A 24,110-nucleotide genomic window follows, 5' to 3' on the forward strand; every position below is an offset into this window, starting at 1 on the left:
CATGATGGAAAAGAATCTGAAATATACATATATATAAAGCTGAATATATATATATAACTGAATCACTTTGCTGTACACCTGAAACTAACACAACTTTGTTAATCACCTATTCTTTTTTTTTTTTTTTTTGCGGTACGCTTGTGGCCTCTCCCGTTGCGGAGCACAGGCTCCGGACGCACAGGCTCAGCGGCCATGGCTCACGGGCCCAGCCGCTCCGCGGCATGTGGGATCTTCCTGGACCGGGGCACGAACCCGCGTCCCCTGCATCGGCAGGCAGACTCTCAACCACTGCGCCACCAGGGAAGCCCAATCACCTATTCTTCAATTTAAAAAAAAAAGAAACTGGAAAAATAATACATCACATATTGACTGAAAAGTACACACGTGGTAAGTGAGCAGCACACTGAATTTTTACAGCGTGAACACCCCATGGAATCAGCATTCGGTCACGAAATGGAGCAGAACCAGCACCCAGAAGCCCTGGATGTGCTTCTTCTCAGCCTCCGACTTGATGATGAAACCAGGTTATAAAAATTAACAGAAAGTATGATGTAAATGGAGTCTGAGACCCTAGAGGAGATTAGAAAATCTTACTTGAAAGTATTTCCTGGAATTTAGCCGCACTTGGTGGGAAGGGGTGGCGGCCCTATTGTTAGAATTTTCACCCAGCACAGGGGAGACAGAACGTGCTTCCTCCGAGAGGTTCCGCAGGGCCTATCTTCCGAGAGGGACGTAGGGCACCCAATATCCTTTCCCCCCGCAGGCAGATACTCCTGGTAGAGGAAACACATATAGCAGATGGTCTCTACCAAGGACGCACCTCAGAAGCTCTGTCAAGGGGGTCAGCGCTGGGCCCACCCAGGCCTCTGAGTCGGAGCTTCTGGACAATGGTCTGACCACGTAAATCTCAAAAACTTCCCAAGGAGATTCCGGAGTGCATTTATTAAGACTAAAAGTGCACTACTTTTGTACCAGGGTCAACCAAGATATCCACCAATGTACTTCGATTTAAGTGTGATCAGAAGATCCACCTACCTCAAAATAGTCCCACCTGGTGTCTGTTATGATATCTCATATATTCCCACTATTTTCTCATTTCTTTCGGTAAATTTGCTGTGTTTCCAGAAAGTGCACATTAAAAATAAATCTGTTTTCCAATTGAGGAACCATCTTCAAAATAAAGAGCCTGTGCTCGGAAAGTGTCAAGGTCATGAAAGCAAAAAATAAAAATTTTTTAAAAGCTGAGGAATTGTTCCAGATGAAAAAAAAAAGACTAAAGAGCCAGAGCAACTAAATAAAACGTAGGTGGACCCCTGGCTTGGGTCCTGGACCCGAAAATAGTTACTTGGTTTTCCTATAAAGGACATAAATAAAGCAGTTGGCAAATTTTGAATAAGGTCCTATAGATGAGATGTTATTAATCAATGTGAATTTCCTGATTTTGATCATTTTACTGTGGTTCTTTAAGAGAATGTCCTTGTTTTTAGAGAATGCACACGGATGTATTTAGGGATAAAGGAGCACATGCCACACATATTAAGATCACCCTCATGTGTGTCCCAGAAAGAATAAGGTCACAAGTACCTGCAGAGGATAGTATCACCACATGGGAGGTGCTGGAGGGCCTGAGCGCTGTGCCTGCCTGGACTCCCCTCCACGGTGGCACACGAGGCACTGAGCAAAGTGCCTCACATCTCTCCTGCCTTTTGTTTCCTCATCTGAGGACATTAAGAAAAAACACCAGGGGCTTCTCTGGTGGCGCAGTGGTTGAGAGTCCGCCTGCCGATGCAGGGGACGCGGGTTCGTGCCCCGGTCCGGGAAGATCCCACATGCCGCGGAGCGGCTGGGCCCGTGAGCCATGGCTGCTGAGCCTGCGCGTCCGGAGCCTGTGCTCCGCAATGGGACAGGCCACAACAGTGAGAGGCCCGCGTACCGCCAAAAAAAAAAAAAAAAAAAAAAAAAAAAGAAAAACACCAGAACTTCCCTAGTGGTGCAGTGGTTAAGAATCCACCTGCCAATGCAGGGGACATGGGTTCAATCCCTGGTCCAGGAAGATCCCACATGTCACGGAGCAACTAAGCCCGTGCGCCACAACTACTGAGCCTGCGCTCTAGAGCCCGCAAGCCACAACTGCTGAAGCCCATGTGCCACAACTACTGAAGCCCACACGCCTAGAGCCCGTGCTCCGCAACAAGAGAAGCCACCACGATGAGAAGCTCACACACCTCAATGAAGAGTAGCCCTCGCTCGCTGCAACTAGAGAAAGCCCACATGCAGCAATGAAGGCCCAACACAGCCAAAAATAAAATTTTTTTTAAAAAAGGAAGAAAGAAAAACACCGGCAGCCTCTACACTCACTGAAACCTTACCCTGGGCCAGGGGCTACGGCAAGCACTTCGTGCAGTAACAACAAACCTTTGAAATGAGAAGGCTGAGTCGCAGAGAGTAAAGTAATTTGCTCAAGATCACAAGGCTGAGTAGTAGCGGGGACCGAGACTGAACAGCTACCTTACACCACATCTTATCTACTAGTGTTTCTGTGAAAGCTAAGTGACCTATTTCAAGCACTTAATTTAGTGCCTTTGCCATGAGAAACACTCAGTAAAAATTATCTCATCACCAACATCAACTATGTGGCCACCATTGATGAAACCAAGCAGAATAGCTGCACTTGCTGGATTCCAAGTCTTGGGTGCTTAGGCTCCTTTTTTTTTTTTTTTACTAAATCTTTTGTAGAGCTTCATCAAACAATGTAACCTATAAGCTAAACACCAGATATGTCAGAGCAGCTTAAAGAAAAATTAAGAGTGACATAGGCAAATATTTTTTCTTGTAGTAATTGATAGCTTTGTAGCTTGACTCCATAAAACTTGGCTGCATGATTCACTAAGACTTGAAGACATTTTTCATACTATTTGGATTCCTTCCACAGGACACCATCGAGTCAGGGGGAAAAAGATTTATATTCAATCCTTACTGTGGTGTACATATTTGGGGCATGTATTTGGGCTTTTCTCCAGAAATCATGCTAGTATATCTTGTCTAGTAAAAGATACTGGATGCCATTCAAACCAGATGTTATTTCACAGGTCACTTTCCTGTTTTTCAAGATGTTTTAGTTCCTTACAGAGCAGCTTGGTGGTTTTCACTTGGTTGGTGTTGATTCTGAGTGGATGGGCCCTCCAGTCATGCTCCCTAAATCCAAAAAGGACACTCTTTTAGTTGCTCGGGCCACCATAGCAGAGTACCATGGACCGGCTGGCTTAGACAACATTCATTTATTTCCTCACAGTTGTGGATGCTGGACGTCTGAAATCAAGGTGTCAGCAGGGTAGGTTTGTGCAGAAGTCTTTCTCCTTGGGCTTGCTTGGCCACCTTCTCCCTGTGTCCTCACATGGTCTTCCCTCTGTGTACGTCTGTGTCCTAATTTGCTCTTCTTATAAGGACAGCAGTCATACTGGATGAGGGCTCACCCTAATGACCTCATTTAAACTTAATCACCTCTTTAAAGGCCCTGTCTCCAAGTACAGTCACATTCTCAGACACCGGGGTTAGGACTTCAATGCAGGAATTTTGGAGGAACACAATTCAGCCCATAACAGAGACTTAGAGAGATGGGAAGAGAGAATCCCACATGGAGGTGGCTTTGATTCCAGGAACAAACATTCCTTGGAGCCCACGGTTTGGAAAACACTGTAAGTCGAGCTTCTGATGCTGCCCGTCTCCTCTATATCAGTCTCCAGGAACTAGTCCAAGGGAAGTGCCACCCCAGCAAAGTTTCTAGAACCTTCTGTTGCATCTCCATAAACGTCTTGAACCCTGCTGACCACACCTTGATATCCTGCCCAGCAGACTCTGCACCACCACCTTCAGTGTGATTCTCAGAGCCCAGGAATACAAAATTCTTGTGTAGAATATGTTGGCACCACTGCTGAATTCAACACTCAGCCAATATGGCTAAGCAACCTGGAAATAATCCATCCTCTCAATAGCTGGTATAATTTTAGCACTTATTTACTACAAACATTGAATTTTGCCTTCAGGCCTCATAGAGAACAGCCCTGACAACTTCCAGAAACATATTTGAAATGCCTAACATAGCGTACACAGCTGACTAGAAACACTCCTAGTGCGAGTGACAGGAATGTGCAGAAGTGGAGGGTGTGAGGCCATGAATCCAAGAGGAAAGCTCTCCAGGTCTGCCCCTGCTCACCCTGTCCCACTTACGACTTCTGATTTGGGACCCAGAGACCTGTAACCCTGACTCTGCAGAGACTTTAGGCCCCTGTCTCTATTTCCGTATCAGTGAAACAGGGATTAAAACTATATCGTTCTCTTCCCCCAAAACAATTGTAAAACCGTAAAAATGAGATGGAACTCGAAAACAAACTTGGTAAAAGTCAAAATAGACTAAATTCAAAATAGACTATAATAATATAATTTTAATTATAACCGTCTAAACCAATTTAAATCCATCAAATGCGTCATTTTTATTCTGGCCTTGTTTACTAGTTTATACACCTTACCAGGTAAAGACTAAAATGGCTCCTACAGTAAAAGTTCTATATTCAGGCCCATGAGAAGATTTAAATCTATGCCTTCACTCCCTTAGGCTATCTTGACTGACTCCTGAAGTCTCTGGACTTCCATACTGCAGGATAGAAAAGTTACGGCTTCCCTGGTGGCGCAGTGGTTGAGAGTCCGCCTGCCGATGCACGGGACACGGGTTCGTGCCCTGGTCCGGGAAGATCCCACAGGCCGTGGAGCAGCTGGGCCCGTGAGCCATGGCCGCTGAGCCTGCGCGTCCTGAGCCTGTGCTCCCCAACGGGAGAGACCACAGCGGTGAGAGGCCCTCGTACCGCAAAAAAAGAAAAAGAAGAGTTAATTGTAACTTCACAGCGACTCCGAGAGCTGACTGTAGTACAATATACGACCACCAGGGGACAGCATAGACCTGATGCTGCTTTAGACTTCACTAGGTTTGGGCCGCTTGCTTTCTCCAGTATCAAAGTGCCCTCCCTCCCCCAGGAAAACCTCTCTGCGCTGCAGGATCTGGAAGTGCCCCGGGCGCGCAGCGGCACACAGCCCCCGGGAGCAGGCCCTCGCCCTGAGCTGGAGTCCAGCCCTCCTCCTGCCCTATGCACGGCAGGGCATTCAGCTGCTGGGCAAGGTGGTGCTGAGAGGTGGTCCCAGAGAACAGGCACACAGTTATACAGGCATCAAAACCGACCAGACTTAGGTTGGCGCTGAACTCACAGTTTCACAGGCCCCAGCGCTTTCTGAAGCGTCAGAGAGCAGGAACCAGCTTTCGGGGGAAGAGGCCGCCTGGGGCACTTGCACCAACAAGACCCCAGACTCCCGGTAGAGGATATTAGAAAACAGCAACCGAGGATGTCATACGTAAAGTTGTTTTGTATTTTCAAAGTGTTCTGACCTCGCTCTTATTCATTATTAGCTAATAATTCTGAACCATCACCTTCATGTTATAGATGAAACAATGAAACACGAGAAATCAGGGCTTTAAGGAGAAAGCAGCGGGGCCCAAAGCAGAAGCCAAGTCTCCCTCGTACCATTAGTTGTTAAACACGCCAACCCCCAACTCCATCCCCACCCCCAAGCGCAGAACCGCTAACGGTACAAAGAAAACCCCAACCTGGAATCCAGACGCATTTGGAGACCAGGTAGAGAGGTCATGAGACAACAGAAACTCCGCCTGCCTCCCCGCGTGGGGTACTCTGCACCTGTGAGCCGGTGTGGAAACGAACACGACCTGTCTGTCGAGCACAGATGTGGCCGGAGGGGAACCAAGGCAGCATCGCAGCGTCGCGCGGGCAGGTCTGCGGCGACTGGGTCGTAGGGACCACACTGCGCGCTCTGCGCCCGGCCCCTCCCGCGGTTCCCACGCCCCGACCTCCCCTTCATCCCTGTGGCTGATGCTCCCGGACCCCGCCTGGAAATCCTGTCTGTGAGCTAATTATGGGGAATGACCTAAGTGCGCTGGGCAGGAGTCAGTAAGAGGATCGGTAGGTGAGAGCTGACTATTCACGACACGGCAGCCTTTGATGCGAGCGGAGCAGAAAGTTTGGCGGAAACTCAACACCTCTTAGAAGTAGAGATTAGTCGAGAGGAAGAAAGGAGAACCCATTGTGGACGTTTTCAAGAAGGAGACAAAGATGCCTGTGTTTTGTATCGCTCAGCTGCCTCAAGAAAATGTCCATTTGTTTTCTTTACACTCCTTTTACATTTTAAGTGGAACCTAGTGAATGTGTCTTTTCAGGGCTCCCAATTTCACCGTTTTCTCTACACCTCGTGTTGCCATTTTAATGAAGCATCATTTTTCCAGAGAGTGTGGGAACAAAACGTATTTAATGACCTCTCAGAGCAAACACTGAGTTCTTCGAATATCTCCCTGAATTAAAACCCGCACCCCACAATTCACTTCCTTTTTTAAAGGCCAGTTTGCCAACTACTGCAAACCGATAACCAGGGCTTTCCTTTACTCTTAAGTCACAGGGTTCCTGTCGGATCTCGCAGCCTGGGGGATCCATGAGAAACCCCAGACCCCCAGCCCTCAGCTGTGCCCTGGGAGGGCTCAGTGGCACAGCAGTGGTCCCCTTGGCAGCACAGGGGACTCAGCAGAGACCTAGGATCACCTTGGAGATTATCCAGTCCAACCTTTCACTTTACAGACAAGGAAACTGAGGCAGGTGGGGAGAGGATGCAGAGGCTACATGGGTGTCACAGGTGGGTGGCGGGAGGCATGGAGGTTGAGGTTGGCCCCATGCGGTTCCCACAACCTCTGCCTCAGCATCACTTAGGGCAGATGTGCAAAGTGCCCGTTCCTGAGCCCCTTCTCAAAGCTACTGAACTGGAATTTCTGGGGGTAGGGACTAGGAATTTATATCTCAACCACACCACACCACTGCAGCTGTGATACACGCTAACTTTGGGGAAGTGCTTGTAGGAGTAGAAAGCAAACAAGCTTGGAGTCAGAAAAGATCTGGTTTGAATCTCTTCTCTGCTGCTTACTAGCTTTGCACCTTTGGCGAGCTAATGTCTCTGAACTCTGGGTGCTCATCTGTAACCAGGGAGGCTGTGAGGGCCACAAGGGATGGTGCATATAGGCACCCTCAGGTCTCAAGGCCTGACACTGGAATGCACTCAATCAGAGTCACCTGTCCTCTGGAGAGTGCTGGATTTGAGCCCCAGAGCTCCCATTTATGGACTATATGAGGCTGGCCACATCATTTGCGTCTTTCGAGCCTCAATTTCCTTGTCTGTAAATGGAGATAATAGTATTACCTCCTCCCAGGAATGCTGTCAAAGTTAGATGTAAATATCATGTTGTAGCTGCATGGACTGGTCATGAAACAAAACCACTCCAGGTCTTTCACATAGACAGAATTCAAGGCAGGGGTTTGATTCCACAGGGGATGGAAGAGCTAAGAGGAACCAAACAGAACAAAGAGCTCATCCTGAGACTGGCTGCCATCAGGTCAAAGGAAGGTGGTAGTTGTACAGAGCCCAGGCATCAGGGTCCCTAGCAGGAGCTAGGACCATGGTGGGGCAGGAGAATTAACACCACAGAGAAGAACTAGCTGGATGTGGAGAGCCCACACAAGGCAGGTGGGAACGGGGAGAAAGGCCTTCACCACCCTGTAGTCTCCTTGCCTGGAGGAGGGAGAGGTCAGAAGACAGGGTGGCCTGGGAAAGGTAATTCCTGGAGATACAGAGCAGAGAAAAAGGGTGACACTGGGTCTGAGAGCAAATAAGCAATGCCTGGCACACACACATAAAAACACTGACACGGTCTCAGACACAGAGGAGGCGTTCTCTTAGTGCTTTTGTCACTGTAGTTGTCAACCACGACATGTAACAGCCTGATGAAGAAGGCACTTGGCAAGAAAAGCACATGTTTGTGAGAAGCCTACCTTTCATTAGTCACATACAGGCATCATTTCTCCAGGGCTGGTGACCATGTGGAAGAAAAGTCCGGAAATTAGAATCCTAGATGGGATTCTAATAAAAATAAATTGAGGCTCAATTTCTTCATGTATGAAAACGTAAATAACACACTATTTCATAAAGTATCATGCGGATGTGATGAGATCATAGATATGAAGGTACTTCACACACTCAAAGTCCTATACAAATACAGGATTTGTTTGTATTCTCAAAAAGGGGACATTTTCAAAAAACAGGTTCACCACGACCTACATTCAATCTAATTACTTATTTTTCCAACTTACTTTTCAAGCTCATCATTTTCTTTTCAGGAATTCAAATAGAACACCATTGGAGCAAATAACTATGAAATATATGATTCAGTACCACCAAAATGATGTTCCAACCAAAAGCTTCCATGAGAACCACCAGGCTAATGTGATAACACCCTGTTCTATAAAAAGAGAATTTTTACGCATCCTCACAAGCCTTGACCATCCAGTTTTTCGGTCTCCACTGATTAGACTGATGACACAGTGGCTACATAATGATGTAATACATATATATATGTAATAAAAGCTATTACTTCACTTATCTCTTGGTGTACTTTATGTGCATTATTACCACTTTATTATGTGGTAATAACTCTCATTATTTGCTTTTATTATTATTTCAGCTTCTCAGCTGGAAAATCATTGATACTCAGAATGCTGAATTAACTTGCCCAAGGTCCCTCAGCTTGGCACCAGCAGAGCCAGGATTTGATCCCAATTCGGGCTGAGTTCTAAGCCAGTGGCTCGCCTCTACCTGTCTACACATTTGCCTTTGGGGTGCTGAGCACTGAAGGAAATGATTCTGTGTCATCGATTATCATGGAAAGAGCCTTAAACTCAGAACAAGAAGATGTGAATTCTATGCAACCTGGCTCTAGCCAGTGCTGTGACCTTGCCCACAGAATGATAGAATCAGTTTGAAGGTGAACTTTTACAACTACAACATTTGATAAGTTTTATAAATTCCTGATTAATCAACAGTTCTGATAACAAAAATGCTATTGTTTTGGCATGGTGTTTATGAACAGTTAACTACATTTGATATATCTTTGTAACGAGAAAACAATTCACTTCTGCTCTTTTGTTTCTTTGTTTTATTAGCCCAAGTCATTGTGCCGGGCATTGGGAAATACTGTGAAATCTACTATTCTTAACATACTTTTATACATCTTAAAATTTTTCCCCAAAGTAGTACATTATCTATTCAGGCACATTTTATTTTGTTGGTTTTAACAAAGACTGTCCTGGGACGTGGCCAAACTGCCAGCATGCCCCTGAGTGTCATCCATCACCAAGCAGCTGGCAGAGCCCGCCTGGGCTTGGTGAGCCAGGCATGAGGCCAGGAACCAGGACCAGGTGAGAGAAGAGGGAGGGGAGCCCGGGAGAGGGCAGCAGCGGAGGGCGGGGGTGAGGACAGTCAGGAAACCCCAGCTGAGATGAAGCAGTTGGAGGCCCGGTGGCCCTGCAGATCAGTCTGGGCCTTGTGTGTTAGCTCAGGAGGGCCCACGAGTGACTTTTGAAGGAAGAAAACCAAGCCCCAAATTTGCACGGCCTGACATTTGCAAAGAAAGGTGAAGACCAACTGTCTGAACGAGGAAAATTCCCTAGAAGGGGCAACAAGGAGATGCCAGGGATTGAAGGACAAAGAGACCAAAACTTCTCACTTTCCCTGGACCACAATGTAGAGAGCTGAAGCAGGTAACACAAAGTGACCACCCGCCAAGAACGTGGAAGAAAGTTGTCCCCGAAGAGCTAAGCTGGTGAGTCTACATTTCATGTAAGAGGTTAGTCATCTGGTTAATCCAAGACTGTTGAAATGTGGTCAGAAACACTCAAAATGCCAGTCCAAGAGGACTCGAGAACTACCATAGGAAGGCCGACTTGCTGTGTGATTGTAATCAGGCAATCAAGAGAATCAGTCAATCATATTGAGCCCTATCAGAAGAAAGAGTGAGCTTGGAAGCATGGTCAGCCTCACACACAGAATCAGGAAACGTGAAGATCCTCCAGGGGGTGGTACCCGCACAAGCTCTGATGAAGGGGGCAGGTGGAGCGACCCGCAGACCCCAGCCCTATGATCAGTGGACTTGAAACCCAATGCGATTAATTATCAAAATCAGACAACTCCTTCTCTTTGCTCTGATTCTGTATTCACTAGGGAATCTCCTGAGTATAATTTTACTCCCCAAAGAAAGCTGCCAGGAGAGAGAGCATATGCTCGTCATACTGGCCTAAATCTCTCCGTCAAAGGGATGCTCAGAGTTCCCACCACAAAATAATACTGGCACTTTGATGTATACATCAGTCTTTGGTCACCTGAGTTAATGGGAGTCGGCCCCTGATGGCTGGATTCATACCAAGTGTGCCTAAAATGTTAAATGTTTGAAGCTTTAAAGCTGAGAACCTGGGCTTCCCTGGTGGCACAGGGGTTGAGAATCCACCTGCCGATGCAAGGGACACGGGTTCGTGACCCAGTCTGGGAAGATCCCACATGCCGCAGAGCGGCTGGGCCTGTGAGCCATGGCCGCTGAGCCTGCGCGTCCAGAGCCTGTGCTCCGCAACAGGAGAGGCCACAACGGTGAGAGGCCCACGTACCACTAAAAAAAAAAAAAAAAAAAAAAAAGCTGAGAACCTGATCTGGGATAGTGTGGAAACTATAGATGGTAAATGCCAATTTAGGAGACACGTGGGCATTGACACAACCAACCTCCCTTAATAATATCCCAGAAAGAAAGAAAACAAGATTCTTATGCTATTAACGGTACATATTTACACAGCTTTTCTTGATTGCATTACACATCACGAATGACGGAACCATTTACATCCTTTTACAACTAGTCTGATGTTAAGGTTTTTATCCTAAGTAAAAAAAATTTAAAGAAATAAAAGGCTACATGCATTAACACAATCATTCTAGTATTACATGTAACAGAAAAACTTGAAAACAACCTAAATTTCCAAAGAGAGACAATCAAACTGACTGTGATGCTGAGTTATGATTCAGTAGAATGTGATACAGTCATTTAAAATTGTAACGTTTAGGTCTGTGTAAAATTTGGGGGAAATGTTTAGAATATGCTAATAAACATAAGTCTGAGTATCTGATTTTAAGTGTATTACAACTACAGCTATGGAAATATGTGAGCGTGTGAACAAAGTCTGGGAGTCAACAGGAAACAAGAAACTCTTGTGATATATTTGAATCCACCACTTACCGGCTGCAAGACCCTGGGCATGTTACTTAACCGCTCTGTGACTCAGTTGCCCAGTCTGTAAAATGGGGATAATAATAATACCTACCTAGTAAGGTTACTACACAGATTAAATGAGTTATTGTATGTAAAAATGCTTTAAAAACTGTGTATTTTGTGTATAACACAAAATAAGTGCTAAACATATTGTTTTATCTATCAATACTTCAGAATGTAACACCAACAAACTAACACAAAAGGACTTTTTAAAACATAAACCACAAAATCATTATCTCAAATAATAAAGTTAATATTAATGTCTCAATGTCATTTAACACTCAATATATTTTCAATTTTTCCCTAAATGTCTCAAAACTTTTTTCATACACATGCTTGTTCAAATCAGGATCCAATAAAAGATGCACGCATTGCATTCAATTGATGTCTTTTATGTCTCTTTATACCATCACGATTTCCCTACTCTTTTTTTTTTTTTTTTTTTTTTTTGGCTGCATTGGATCTTCGTTGCTGCACGAGGGCTTTCTCTAGTTGCAGTGAGCGAGGTCTACTCTTTGTTGCAGTGCTCGGGCTTCTCATTGCGGTGGCTTCTCTTGTAGCGGAGCACGGGCTCTAGGTGCACAGGCTTCATTAGTTGTGGCTTGCGGGCTCTAGAGCGCAGGCTCAGTAGTTGTGGCGCATGGGCTTAGTTGCTCCACGGCATGTGGGATCTTCCCGGACCAGGGGTCAAACCCGTGTCCCCTGCATTGGCAGGTGGATTCTTAACCACTGCACCAACAGGGAAGTCCCTCCCTACTCTTTTTGTTGTGCTATTTTTATTGCCACTTACTTGTTAGAGAAACCTACAGAATTTCTCATTTTCTGGATTCTGCTGATTGCATCCATATGGTATCAGTTAACATGTTCCTCTATCTAAACTATAGCTAGATCTAAAGATTTAATCAGATTTAATGTCCTTCTTTCCTTTTTCTTTTTTTGCAACAATGCTTCATAGGTGATCCTGTGTACTTTCTACTTTATCTCATCAAAAGCGCCTATTTTTTTTAAATTATTTATTTATTTATTTATTTGGCTGTGTTTGGTCTTAGCTGTGGCACGTGGGGTCTTCGATGAGGTGCGCGGGCTTCTCTCCAGTTGTGGTGCGAGCTCCAGAGTGTGTGGGCTCAGTAGTTGCGGCGTGTGGCAACTATGTCCTGCGGTCTGTGGGATCTTAGTTTCCTGACCAGGGATCGAACCTGTGCTCCCTGCAGTGGAAGGCAGATTCTTAACCACTGGACCACCAGAGAAGTCCCTGATTTCCTATTTTTAAGGAAGTGAAGATGGATCAATTAGGAGCTACTATAAATAGGACATGGTACCCGTGGAATATGAGGAAGACAGAGGCATTGAGGATGCTTCTTGTGTTTCTGGCTTCGGTGATGTGGAGCCAAAGTAAAGGAAGTAAGTGATAGATGGGGGAAGGAGAGGGATAAAAGGTGGAAAGGAGGGAAAGAGAAGGGAAAGGGGGGAAGGAGGTGCTGGACCCCAGAAGAAGCTGCTTGGAGACTCCAGGAAGAAAACAATTAATTCAATTTTCAAAGGGTCCAAGTTGAAATACTTTGTAATATACCCAGAGGGGGAAGGAAAGGAAATGGTTGTAAAGATAAATTTACCAACTTAGAGTTAGGCAGAAGTGTCATACTTTTCTTTCTACACAAAGAAAGAGGGAGTATTTTCATATCATATGTTTGCTTTTCAATGTTTTAAGAAGATAGTGATCCTGAACAGGCATCTCAGAAAAAAGGAAGAAGCCCCACACAAGAGAGAAGGCTGCCTGAGGATGAGACTCAGAAGGGGAGGGACGCAAACACACAACCCCAAGTGTGGACTGAGAGATAACAAATGTGGACTAACATGAACTGGAAGAGGATTAGTGGGAAGGACCTGCCCTCATCTGCAAGCCCAGAGGAGGAGGACTCAGACAAGCACCACAGGCAAGGCTTCGCTGGACACCGTCCAGCGGTGGATGTGGCTGTGTGCTGAAGACGAACTTGGTCATAGAAGAACTAGGAAACAGAAGCTTTCGAAACAAAGTTCAGCTGCATGGGCTTCCTTCTCCTAGTAAGAAGTTGTCTGGATGCTCTTTGCCACTGATCCTGTCTGTTAGTGGGTCCCTGCATGTCTGGACTTCCCTAGCCTTTGCCTCTTGGCTTGTAAGTAAAGGATAATGTTATTTACCATAGAGGAGTGTCATGGGAATTAAATGTCATCGCAGATGTGAAGGACTTAACGGGGGGGGGGGGGGGGTTCTGATATGTGGTATTCAGGAAATGCTTATTCTTTCCCCAGACCTCAGTATTTCTTTTCCTTTCTTTAATACGGATACACTATAGTTTTACGAATAATTTTTTTGATTATGAAACTCACCAGATGTCTAACCCACCAAAAGTGATGTCATAAGTCTTTCTTCTTGCTATATACATTCTAAAATTTTGTAATGTAATTTTTATTGAGATATAATTGATATAAAACATTATATTGGTTTCTAGTGTACAACATAATGGTTCGATATTTGTATATATTGCTAAATGATCACAACCATGAACACAACCATCACCACTCAGAGTTAAAAGGTTTTATTCTTGTGATGAGAACTTTTAAGGTCTTCTCTCTGAGCAACTTTTAAATGTAAATACAGTATCATTAACTATTATCACCAAGCTGTACATCACATCTCCTGGACTTATTTATTTTATAACTGGAAGTTTGTACCTTTTGATCACCTTCAACGATTTTGCCCACTCCCTACAGTATGCTTCTAGAAACTCGCATATTTCCCTAGGCCTCCATATTTTTTTAATATGTATTTATTTATTTGGCTGTTCTGGGTTTTAGTTGCGGCATGCAGGATCTAGTTCCCTGACCAGGGATCAAACCCAGGCCCCCTGCATTGGAAGCACGGAGTCTTAACCACTGGACCACCAGGGAAGTCCCTAGACCTCCATATTTTTAAACAACCCCATCCGACAGAAAAGGAATTTGAGGCTGGTAAGTCACCAACCTGGTAGATGTTGAAGCCAAAATGCAGACACTAGTTTTCTGATTATAAATCTCACTAAAGCATGAAAATCTTGCATTTCAATTCCATATTTTTAGACACTTAAAAGCAGAGTGCTATGGGAATGTGTGAAGCATTTTGAATCACAGTTCACAGGTAACATTTTGGAAAAGTTTATTGGGAGTGATTCTGAGTTACCCATTTGGAGACAGGAAGGGAGGGAAGTACTAATGCAGACATTTGTACCTGTGGTCCCCAGATATATTAGGTATTTGTCAACTATATTAGATATTTGTCAGGATGTTGATTGTTTTACTGAGAAGCAAGGAATAAGTAAAAACAGCGATTCGTCATGTTCACAGATGAACACTCAAGCAATATGCAGTTAATCACAAGCTTTCCCTTATGCAAATATTTCAGTGTGAAATCATATCCATAAGTGCGACTGTGAAATCCTGTAGGAAACTGAAACAGAACACAGTTCAGCTGTGGCAAGTGTGCCTTACTCTCTAGCTGTATTTGTGTATATTGCTAAACCATCTCTGAAAAGAGAACTGAATTTTCAAATATATTTTCTCATTGACTCTCATTACAGACGTGAAGATACTTTTCCATTTTTTTGAACTAATGTACATATTTTCAGTCACAGACTGTGTTACAGTATGAATGGCACTGTTAACCAATATACACAAAGGCACACACCTGACCTATGTTATAATGAAAGCCAAGAAACATGGAAAGGGGCTTTGTAACAGAGACCATGCTATTATAACGATTCAATGTATGGCTTCAAGATTGGCTGTCACCACCCTTTGCTGGCTGAGTGACTTTAAGCTACTTAAACTCTTTAAGCCTTAATTTCCTTAACTGTAAAATGGGGATAATACCTAATTAATGGTGTTGTGATGATGAGACGAAATGACAGATGTAAGGAGCTTCATCCAGTAAGTACTCAATAAGGAGCGGGAGAAACAGGAGAAGGAAGGAAGAGCTGTAGTCGTGGTACCTGTACTATTGATATAGCAGGAGCAGCAGCGGTAGCAGAAGTAATAGAAGTGATCTATGTAAGTGGGTAGCTTATATGACAACCATCCCTATGGCTGAGAATATTTATGGAATGATCCTGGGACAGCAAGAAAACTCATGACTCAATATTTCTCCTCTAGAGTCAATCTTTGTGCTTGGATTTCCCACCATCAGAGTCAAGGGGTTGCATTTTCAGGAAACCACTGGTAAAAGATAAGACCCTAAGCAGATGAACAGTGAGAGGAATTTTGCGGCTTTGTCCTGAGAGGAGGTAGTAAGGACACATGAAAGGGGAGGGAAGAGAGGAGAACAAGAACAGGGTGCAGGATCGGGCCATTCAAGGGTGAAGGAGAAGGAAGGAAGCCCCTGAGGTCGTGCAAGCAAAGGACATTTCAAAACCAAGTCTCTGATTTCTTATTCTGCTTAATTTGGCTGAGAAGTGGGACCCCTAAATGCTGAAGAAAGTTAAGTCCATGACTAACTTCTTTGTGTGAGTAGATGTTTGTAGCAATTAAGGAAAGGGCAGAGTTTGCCAGGGATAAGAGACACAAACCCAAAAACCAGAGATCTGAGATCTGAGATCTCAAGATCTCAGAGATCTTGAGGCCGACTTTGAACTTCTGCAGAATGTGAGATGGGCACTGGAGTCCATCCTAACCAGAACTTAGCAGAAGGGAGACATGGCTGACATCTGTTAGACATTTGCTGCCTAAATTCTTTTTACTTCCCATTCATCACCATCATCACCAAGTCTAAATGTCCCCGGCTAACTCCTATTCACTGTTCAGATCTCAATTGTAGAGTGACTGAAGGGCTTCTCTGACCCTCCCATGTCCAGATTAGGCACCCCCGCTCTGCTCTAGGATAGCGCCCTGTACACCTCCCCATCAGAGCACTTTTCACAACGATAATACGTGATGCCTTGACTCTCCCCGCACTGGACTGAGCAGTGTCTGCCTGTGTTCACCATTCTATTCCCAACACAGAGCACTGCACTCAACACATAATAGGTATGCAGTAAATCTTTAAAAGAGAAAACAAGTTAAAGAGGGAAGTAGGGAGGGATGAGGAAGGAGGGAGACAACCTCAAAGCATGACATACCTGTCTTTTTTCAAAAGAACAGCCCAGTTAGGTTGCCCATGGTAGGGAGGACCCAAGATCCAAGTACTGACCCAAAGCAAAGTTTGTTCATGATGTTCTCATCGTGTGCTCCAGACTGATCTTTCAGAGCCCTGAATGTTGGGTGGGATAGTTTTAGGGGGCTGTGCACTGTTCCCAAGGAATGTGCTCTTTTCTAACTTTTCCCTCCGGATTATTTAGTTGTTCCAGGAACAAAGACACTAGAAAATGTAGAGACAAAGAAGGCAAAGAAATGTCTCCCCACTGTGTGTTTTCCCTCCGATCCTGGGGATGCTCAGGATTTCTTGGGTTACAGGGCTAGAGTGAGATCAGAGGTTGTGAGGAGGGGGCCAAGACTGGGGCAACAGACAGACATGAAAACCAGGGTAGTGCCACCTTTCAAACTGCCAAGAAGGGGGTCCAGGGTTCCAGGGGGAGAGAGTATGAATTCTGACTCTAGGGCTAAGAGTTCAGCCCAGAAGACCAGAGAGTGAGTGTAAGCCGACTTTTGGGAGAAGGAAAGGAACACATTATTTAAATACTACTAAACAATGTTTAATGGTGGATATTGTTTAGAATATGCAACCACACCAGTATCATGCGTGGCTTGCTTTTGAAAGCCAGCCCACGTGTGGTGTGTGGCGAGTCTGTCCAGTTTCAAGGGCTAGTGAATGGAGTGAATGAATAATCACTGCTCTTTGCTCAACTCTTCATTCCCAAGATCTGGATAGACTCTCCCGAATACAGCCTTTGAGGAGGAGGGATTAGACCAAAGGCTCTCCTGGCAGACACAGGTGATGGTGCTCACAGAGGAGGTCGGAGGAACATTCCAGAGCAGATTAAGGAGAAAACTCAGGCTTCTCTGGTGGCGCAGTGGTTAAGAATCCGCCCGCCAATGCAGGGGACACGGGTTCGAGCCCTGGTCCAGGAAGATCCCACATGCCGCGGAGCAACTAAGCCCGCGCCACAACTACTGAGCCTGCGCTCTAGAGCTCACGTGCCACAGCTACTGAAGCCCACGTGCCTAGAGCCTGGGCTCCGCAACAAGAGAAGCCACTGCAATGAGAAGCCCACGCGCTGCAATGAAGAGCAGCCCCCGCTCGATGCAGCTGGAGAAAACCCATGCAGCAATGAAGACCCAACTCAGCCAAAAATAAAATAAATAAATTTTTTAAAAAAGAAGAAAGCTCATCTCTCCAGTTGAAAGCCAGGGGCATGGGAGAGCGTGACCTGACCCCATGCTGGGAAACAGGCACACAGGATTTCTGCCAGTGGTTATGAGCAAATGGAGTCCTGGAATCTAAAATAATGATTTAAGGGAGTTGCATTGCCAGAAATAGGAAAGAAAAACAAAAACCAGAGAAACTCAGATCTAGTGAAGGAGAGCCCACAGTTTCTCATTTTCTAAAGCAATCCCAAGGCCCAAGTATTTGCACCAGCAGAAAGTGAACTGCTTTGAGCACACCCCACATCATCCCACGTGCAACTCTCCAATGGCCCTGAAAAGGCACTGGACAAGGGCACCCAGGAGTCAGAACCTGATACTTCCAGATCCGCTAACCAGAGAACTGACTCCACTGCCAGCAATGAGGTGACCCCGAGGCTCTGGGATGCTGTAATTGATCGGCAATAGAAGGCATGAGCCCTGGGCTTAGCACCAACAATGGCTCTCCTCCTTTCTCTATGTTCTAGGCGGGAGGTGTTTGTTGGGTTTTTTTAAAGATTTTTTTTGATATGGATTTTTTAAAGTCTTTATTGAATTTGTTATAATATTGCTTCTGTTTTATGTTTTGGTTTTTTGGCCATGAGGCATGTGGGATCTTAACTCCCCGACCAGGGATCGAACCTGCACCTCCTGCATTGGAAGGCAAAGTCTTAACCACTTGACCTCCAGGAAAATCCCTAAGTGGGAAGTATTTACTGAGGTTATTCCATTACTTCCTCACTTGGTCACACAGTAAAAGCGGGTCTCAATTTTCCCCACAACTACCTTCCTTAGTGCTGACCTAAGGAAAGGGTGGGATTTTGGTGACCAGGAATAAACCGCGTGGGTCCCACACAGCCATGAGCTTAGTTCAGCTCTTCATCGATGTCCTGAGCAAGTCTGCCCGCTTCAGAATTGGATTTCAGGGGCCCCACTTCGCACAGGAGGAAGCAGTGTGGGAAATTCATCCTGGGAAGACTGAAGATGCCATCTGTGATGCAGAGTGGAACACAGGGACCCAGAGCGGTTATGAGACGACAGGGGAATAAGGAAAAATCAGATGCCTCCAAAGAAAGGCAGAGAGATGCTCTGATCGGAAAGTGTTCCATTTACCATTTACGAGGCTCTGAAGCAAAAGGAGGTGTTAGAATAGGTAAATTACAGGGAGTCAGGAGGAGGAAGGGTAGGATTGCACAGGAACTGGGAAGCAGCTCAACAAAAACTGGGAATACTCCTGTCTATAAGAAGGATTCAGTCTCTCAGGGTATCCCAAGGAGTATCCAGAGGGGAATTCATTCACATGCATAAGGTGTCATTCTTTTTCCCATCCTTAGAGCTCACAGACCAGTTCAAACGAGGAAAATGTGAGGAATTTCCATGCCCTATCTGATAAGGTCAGCATCTGTTTACTGCCTAACTTGGCAGAAAACCTGCTTGATCTCTATCAAGTGATGGGATAAACATTTTTATAGATTGCATATGTTTCCTTTTAAATGATTTAAATTTAGTAATTGTGTACTTAAGGAACCAGTGAAGTTGAATTACTGAAGTAGAGAGGGTCCCCCCCCCGATAATCTTCATTAGGTTATCATGCATTTGAGGAATTGATGGAGTATAGATGTTGAAGCATCAAGTAATAATCTTTCCTTGGTTCAAAGTAAAAATGAATTAAATAAATGGGAGTCACAATTCATCTAGGGAATTAAAATTAGATCCATTTTTAAATATCGCCTATAAATATTATAATACGGAAATTTAAATACAAGTGTGCATGAACCTTCAAACTTATTTCCATCTATTTACCTGATACATACTGACTCAAGAAATTGCTGTGCTGAATTCAATCAATTCTCTTCAGGTCATCCAGTGACAGTTTAATTATCCTTGTGTAGCTTTGGCTTTTAAGTGCAAACCCTCGCCTCATTTTCCCTCACACAGTATATTACTAGCATATGGTACAGCATGTGACTTACTAGAAAGCTGCTTGCAAAGGAGGGTCCATAGAACGAAGATTTCTCAGACGTCTGTGAGGATTCTTCTGACGCTGCTGTTAAAACATTATTTTGTAGATTTAAAATATATTCATAAACCAAATCTTCTGAGCTTTCATCTTCTATGACTGGTTTTCTCAGGGTGCCAAGTATTTTTTTACGTTGCTCATTTTAGTAAACCTCTGTCACCCCTGTGTTCTCGGAGGAATGACACCTGCCCATCTGTTCTTCTATCTCCTCGGTAAGTCTCCTGCTATGTTGCCAAGGCAACACTACCTGCTACGACATCATAACGGATGGTTATCCCTTCGCTGGACTTCTGATATCAAATGCAACACTTGGCTTTTCATCCTTAGGGTTAAAGTTTCTTCTGTAGGAGGTGAGGAAGCAGGCTTTCTCAGGGGTCATCTCCCCACTGTTTCCTTAGCCAAGAGCTCCTTCCACATTAAGGAAGCCAAGAGCTCTAAGCCCATACCATCCCGTCTTCCACCCTACCAGCCTCCATCTCCCACAAAAGCATCTAGAAGTGCTGGGCATAGGATACTTCTGGCAGGAAGACTCACACCAGTGGTTTCCAAACTTCAGAGTGACTCAGAATATACCCCAGGCTGCACGTTAACAATACAGCATCCAGGGACTTCCCTGGTGGTCGGGCAGTTAAGATTCTGTGCTCCCAACGCAGGGGGCCCGAGTTCGATTCCCGGTCAGGGAACTAGATCCTGCGTGCTGCAACTGAGAGCCTGAATGCTGCAACTAGAGATCCCGCATGCTGCAACTAAGACCCGGCACAACCAAATAAATAGATAAATAAATAAATAAACAAATATTAAAAACTAAACAATACAGCATCCAGACTCGACCATAGATAAATAAATAAATAAACAAATATTAAAAACTAAACAATACAGCATCCGGACTCAACCCTTCCTTGCTTCTGACTCAGTAGCTGCGGAGTGGAAGCCAGACCTCTTCTCAACAAGCTCCTGGGTAGATGTACGACAGAGTTTGAGGAACAGTGACCTAAATTTTCTAATTCAGGGACTGAGTTAGACAGTGTTTTTGTATGCATGGGACTTGGGTTACCTGCATCAGCTCTGCTGGGTTATTTGACTGAAAAGGCAGGTACCTGGGCCCCATCTCCTAACTCAGAATCTGAGCATGGGATCCTGATGTCTGCAGTTTAACAAGCATGCAGAGGCGGCCATGATGACACTAGAGACCAACCAGACCTGGATCCAAACCCCAGCTCTGCTGCCTAAGCCACCGTAAGCACATTTAAAAACAATTTCTCTGTGTCTGTCTCATCTGTGAAGATGAGGGTGATGCTATCTACCTCATGAAGGGACTGTGCACATGAAATCACAGAATCCATGCCTTAGGGGCTGTTTCTGGCTTAGTCATGGTGCGTGCAGCTGGAGGGGCTAGTCAATAGAGTTAGGCGAAGAACATCACCTAGTCTGGCCATCATTTCTGAGTAATGATGGAGTCTTTTAAGGACAGATAATCAGAGGGTAACTTCTTCCAACCAAAAGTCCAACACACTTTTGAGAGAGCAGAAAGCCCCAGAAGTGAAGATATGATTTCAATCATTTCAAAAACTGATGGATCCACAAAATATTCCTGTATTTCATTTAAAAATCTGGATACTAGGCAATGGGTTGCATATATATAATTCCAGAAAGAACAAAAGTAAAAACCACTGCCTTGGAGAATGGTGACTGGACACCGGGGTTATTCTACATGCCGGATATTTCCTGGACCTAAGAGGGAGAACACTTCTCTCTACCAGACGCTTGTTTCCTGAGCTTAAAGTTAAAAATCTGTCTCCAGCTGTCACTGACCTTCCAGGCTTCCAAGACACTTCCAAAATGCTGTTCTAGTGATGCATCCATAATCCAGAGTGAAATTACTCCCTGTAGGTTTGCATTGGCCATCTCACAGATGTCGGGTGCAAAGTCAAGGCGATTGTCCAGTGTATCTGGAATTAGGGGGGAAGCAAAGCACAACCGTCTGATTACTCTGTTTCCAATCTCACTGTGGCAGTCAAAGGCTGCTGTTCATTTCTGAATGGCCCTCTGAAAATAAACAACTCACAGAAGAAAAGCCTCCTCTAAAGTGGCAGTGGTGACCTTCAACACCCATAACCCTTCACACTGATCAGCCTCCTCCACTTGAGGTGTAGGGAGAACAGAAAGCCTGATGTTGAGAGTAACACTAGGAAGACAATTAAATAATTGGAAAATAAAACCTTTGGGGAAGGGCTAAAAGAAAGAAGATATTTAGCCTGGAGAAGAGAAGGCTGAGGAATGACCTAATTATAGGCTTCAAGTACATGAAGAATTAATCTACAGCAGATGGTGACCAGCTGTTTTCAATTCCCATTGAATACAGTACAACAGAAAATTGGCTTAGGGGGTAATATAAAGGATTTGGGATAGATAAAAGAAGGAATTTACTGGTTTTTGAGGGTCACAAAGGTTAAGAGGAGATAGGCTCTATTACTTAGGGACATGACAGCCACTCTGCCCCTGAGGTTTCCTGGTTTGGATGGGTTTGCTGAAGTGCACTGAGGGGGAAAGAGAGCTTTGTTCTGTTGTGAAGGCCCCGCTCTGCGGCTGTGCATCACACCTGTGCCTTTGATTCATGCAGCGTCTCGTGATTGTACTTTTGTTTTCCATAAGTCATCACCATCACACCCAGTGATTTATGAAATGCCAAGTGTGTGCTGGGCATGGCGAAAGAAAACTACATAGATTCCACCTTTTAACCTTCGAAGCTTTGCCATTTGACAATTATAAGCATTTATTGGGTACCCCTGAGCGCCAGGCACTGTTTCAGGAATAAGGGGCTATCCAGATGGATAAGATATTGTTGTTCTCAAGAAAAGCGGAGTGGGGGGGGTGTGGTGGTGGGGGGAACTTCCCTGGTGGTGCAGTGGTTAAGAATCCAGCTGCCGATGCAGGGGACACAGGTTCGAGACCTGGTCCGGTAAGATCCCAAATGCCGCGGAGCAACTAAGCCCGTGAGCCACAACTACTGAAGCCTGCGTGCCTAGAGCCCGTGCTCCACAACAAGAGAAGCCACTGCAGTGAGAAGCCCACGTACCGCAACAAAGAGTAGCCCCCGACCGCCACAACTAGAGAAAGCCTGCGCACAGCAACGAAGACCCAAAGCAGCCAAATATAGATAGATAGATAGATAGATAGATAAATAAATAAATTTATTTTTTAAAAAAAGAACAGCGGGGTGGGGGAGGAGAGGGGGAGAGAGAGAGAGAGAGAGAGAGAGAGTGCACGCATGCACACGCACACTAGGGAAATAGCAGGGAGGTATGTTATAATCAGGAATTTTGAAAATACACATACAAAACAACAAGGTCCTACTGTAGAGCACAGGGAACTATATTCAATATCCTGTGATAATCCATAATGGAAAAGAGTATAAAAAAGAATGCATATATTTGTATAACTATCACATAACATTGTAAATCAACTGTATGTAATAAAATAAAATAACAAAATCACACATACCGGGACTTCCCTGGTGGCGCAGTGGTTAAGAATCTGCCTGCCAGGGCTTCCCTGGTGGCGCAGTGGTTGAGAGTCCGCCTGCCGATGCAGGGGACACGGGTTCGTGCCCCGGTCCAGGAAGATCCCACGTGCCGCGGAGCGGCTGGGCCCGTGAGCCATGGCCGCTGAGCCTGCGCGTCCAGAGCCTGTGCTCTGCAACGGGAGAGGCCACAACAGTGAGAGGCCTGCGTATCGCAAAAAAAAAAAAAAAAAAAAAGAATCCGCCTGCCAGTGCAGAGGACACGGATTGAATCCCTGGTCCGGGAAGATCCCACATGCCGCGGAGCAACTGAGCCTGCGCACCACAACTACGGAGTCTGCGCTCTACAGCCCACGTGCCACAACTACTGAAGCCTGCGCGCCTAGAGCCCGTGCTCCGCAACAAGAGAAGCCACCGCAAGGGGAAGCCCGCGCACCGCAACGAAGAGTAGCCCCTGCTCCCTGCAACTAGAGAAAGCCCACGTGCAGCAGCGAAGACCCAATGCTGCCAAAAATAATAAATTAATTAATTAAAAAAGAAAAACAACGCACATACCTATCCCACTCCCTCCAGAGACTGATATACTTTTAGTGGCATATTGTTCTATGTTCTACCAAATCAAAAGCATCACCTGCAAGTTGAGAACCCCTATTTTTTTTTACTATAAAATATAATAAGAAATACATTTTGAACTGTGATGCAGGATACACTCACACACACACATATACACATTCATACACACACATGACTGAAAAAAGACTTCATAGAACAGAGCTTCACTACCACTTTTATAGTTTAAATTTTATTCTATTCATTTTTTTAATGCTGGTCAACTGGAAAAAATTGACTTTACAACTCTCGAATTGGTTGTGACCCAGAGTTTATAAAACACTGCTGTGGGGAAAGGGGGCCATTTTGTTCAGGCCTGAAGGACAAGAACTCATATTTTTTGTGTCTCAGTTCAAGGGCAAAAAGGA

At 45.0% G+C, this 24,110-nt stretch overlaps 1 long non-coding RNA gene across 1 annotated transcript; it reads right to left on the reverse strand.

Moving 5' to 3' along the window:
• Positions 1 to 563: 563 nt before the first annotated feature.
• Positions 564 to 23,674, reverse strand: LOC308630380. The gene is made up of 4 exons (XR_014017835.1): positions 23,115 to 23,674; positions 21,426 to 21,562; positions 19,567 to 19,640; positions 564 to 773 (listed from the first exon to the last, which is right to left on the reverse strand). It is a non-coding gene; the product is annotated as an uncharacterized lncRNA (long non-coding RNA).
• Positions 23,675 to 24,110: the final 436 nt, after the last annotated feature.

Source organism: Mesoplodon bidens (assembly GCF_964165515.1).
Source record: "Mesoplodon bidens genome assembly, chromosome: 16".
Classification (NCBI taxonomy): domain Eukaryota; kingdom Metazoa; phylum Chordata; class Mammalia; order Artiodactyla; family Ziphiidae; genus Mesoplodon; species Mesoplodon bidens.